Genomic DNA, 3,301 nt, shown 5'->3' with positions numbered 1-3,301 from the left:
CACCGCCCTGACAAGTCATGATTGAGCAGATAAATTTTCGAGTCTCTGGCCACTTGATGTTTCAAAAACAAATTCAGCTTCTGCGGAGACTTTGTCATTTAGGCTTAGACGCTTGCGGTGATCAGCACGCCATTCATTGTTGCGCCAGAGAATGCCAAACCTCATTACCTTGAGCACACTTGCCTCTAGAACAAAGAACATGTCCAATTTAATCTCAAATGTGCTTCCTCGGTAGTCGATCAAATCAATTTCTGTAAGATGGAGATCAAGACATGCGATGAGATTGTTATAGTGCAGCACATTTTCACTTTTGGGTATTTTTTTATCTGCAAAAGAACATATTAGAGCAGCTGGCTGTATAAGATTGTCGTGTGTCATCAAGAGTTACCGATATCATTCACTCATACGATAGGGTTGGCTGGCTAGTGATATTTTTCACTCTCTCTCTCTCTCTCTCTCTCTCTGACCTAGGAGCATGTGAAGAGCTTGGGCATTTGCTGCCTTCCACTATGTGGCCGATGCCATATTTCTCAAAAGTATGCCACATGATACGCATCGATGTCAAATAAAAAGATTTTGCCCCCGCTCTCGTGATGTGAGAGAGTTGGCACCGCTGTGCACACAGACCCACATGAACAAATCAATCAAACCAACTACACCAGCCTCTCACTCTCCCAAACAAGTGGTTTTTTATTGCCTCAGTCCTCTCTCTCTCTCTCTCTCTATCTATCTATCTATCTCTCTCTCCCACGCAAGTGTGTTTTCATTGCGTGAGTTAATTTGGCACCGGAGCAAAGTAGGTGATCTAGACTGGGGCACCAGGTGAGCAATGGAGGGGCATCGATGCCAAATGCATCACAAGTGAATTTGGCACGTGTTTTGGCCTATATAGTGCAAGGCCGTTATAGCCCACTTTTGTACTAACTCGTATTTAGTGTAAAATTTTGACCATAGATTTACCTAAGTAAATGCCGATGTATGTCACCAAAAATTATACCATTTGAAATTATGTCAAATACGAATCCAATGATATAATTTTTAGTGACATGCATTAACATTTTGTCAGTTAAATCTATGGTTTAATTTTGATACTACAAAATAGGAAGAATAAACCAGGACGGAGGTAGTACTTGCTCTTAGGGTAACCATAGAGTTACTAGTCTAAGTTACTTTCCACTATGACTAGCCTAGGCTACTATATTAGTATAACAAAAAAATGATGCGGGTGATCACATGAGAAAAAATACTAAAAACATTTCTTTCGGTGCAGTGCGTAGATGCCGTTTTGAACACTAAACTTGTCATCGTAATTTGGGAAAATTACGAAAAAAATAGCTACGTTATGATTACCGTTTACTAATAGGAAAGAAGTTTCACCTCGATGAGTAGCTTCTCCGTGCACGGAAATCATGTAAGGAATCCAACAACTTGATCCAGATTGGGGCCGATAGATTTTATTGCCAAGATCTTCGTTGTGCGCATAGACTGGGTCAAGCTTGTGGGAATAATTTTCTGGAAGACGGTCGTAAATACATCAAGAAGAAATTTTAAAATGTGAATTTCAAGCAGACGGAGAAGAAAGTGATATACCTGAACGATTATGGATCCAATAAAGAGTTTAGAGACTTTGGCAGAGGAGTACACCAACGCTGTCAATTACAGCGCATCAATGACCATGATTTTTGTTGGACCTTCTAGATCAAATACAAGCAATCTCTCAAGGGAAGGCGCATTCTCAATGACCATAACGTGGAACAGCTGGAGTGATCTTTTCCCAATTGATGTCTTGTTGCGGGGCCAGCAAGACACATAAATCCATCAGAGATTCGTCGAGGCGATGTGGAGGCTAATGAACCCGTGGATCTGCTCAATACAAAGGTACTCGAGCGCAGTACAGCTGCAGAGCAGGTGCTCCATAGCCTGATTCAAGATGCCAACGTCGAAGAGGTCGAGATGCTTGAGTTGAGGGAGAAGAAGGGCGGGCGCAGCATTAATCTGGGGAAGATAGCAGGAGCTGAAGCTGGCGCGGCACAGCGTTGGCATGAGGTGGAGCGCGGACGGCGGCACAGAGCGACATCATCTAACTTCAAAGCTGAGCTCCTCGAGCTCATCTAGGGCGGGGCATAAGAACCACTCATCGAACTTGGCTTCGACCTTGTAGTTGGTACTGAACATGCAGATGTTAAGGCGTCTGGCTGGCCCAGGGTGCGATGAAAGGATCTTGGAGATAGCAGTGATACGTCCATTTTGCATCATGCTTTTATATCGATATTTATTGCATTATGGGTTGTTATTACACATTATGTCACAATACTTATGCATATTCTCTCTTATTTTACAAGGTTTACACAAAGAGGGAGAATGCCGACAGCTGGGATTCTGGGCTGGAAAAGGAGCAAATATTAGAGACCTATTCTGCACAGCTCCAAAAGTCCTGAAACTTCACGGAAGATGTTTTCCAAATATATAAAAAATACTTAGTGGAAGAAACTCACCAGGGGGGGCACACCCTGCCCACGAGGGTGGGGACGCGCCCTACCCCCCAGGGCGCGCCCCCTACCTCGTGGGCCCCCTGGTGGCCCTCCAGTGACCATCTTCTGCTATATGGAGTCTTTCAATGGAAAAAAAATTATAAGCCATCTTCTCGGACGAAACTCCGCCGCCACGAGGCGGAACCTTGGCGGAACCAATCTAGGGCTCTGGCGGAGCTGTTCTACCGGGGAAACTTCCCTCCTAAAGGGGGAAATCATCGCGATCGTCATCACCAACGCTCCTCTCATCGGGAGAGGGCAATCTACATCAACATCTTCAGCATCACCATCTCATCTCAAAACCCTAGTTCATCTCTTGTATCCAATTCTTGTCTCTAAGTCCGGGATTGGTGCTAGTAGGTTGCTAGTAGTGTTAATTACTCCTTGTAGTTGATGCTAGTTGGTTTAATTGGTGGAAGATCATATGTTTAGATCCTATATGCATATTAATACCCCTCTGATTATGAACATGTTTATGCTTTGTGAGTAGTTACTTTTGTTCCTGAGGACATGGGAGAAGTCTTGCTATTAGTAGTCATGTGAATTTGGTATTCGTTCGATATTTTGATGAGATGTATGTTGTCTCTCCTCTAGTGGTGTTATGTGAACGTCGACTACATGACACTTCACCATTGTTTGGGCCTAGAGGAAGGCACTGGGAAGTAATAAGTAGATGATGGGTTGCTAGAGTGACAGAAGCTTAAACCCTAGTTTATGCGTTGCTTCGTAAGGGGCTGATTTGGATCCATATGTTTCATGCTATGGTTAGG

The sequence above is a fragment of the Triticum aestivum genome, chromosome 2A (assembly GCF_018294505.1).
Source record: "Triticum aestivum cultivar Chinese Spring chromosome 2A, IWGSC CS RefSeq v2.1, whole genome shotgun sequence".
Lineage (NCBI taxonomy): Eukaryota > Viridiplantae > Streptophyta > Magnoliopsida > Poales > Poaceae > Triticum > Triticum aestivum.
The sequence above is the reverse complement of the archived record's forward strand: the minus strand, read 5'-3'. Positions refer to the sequence as shown.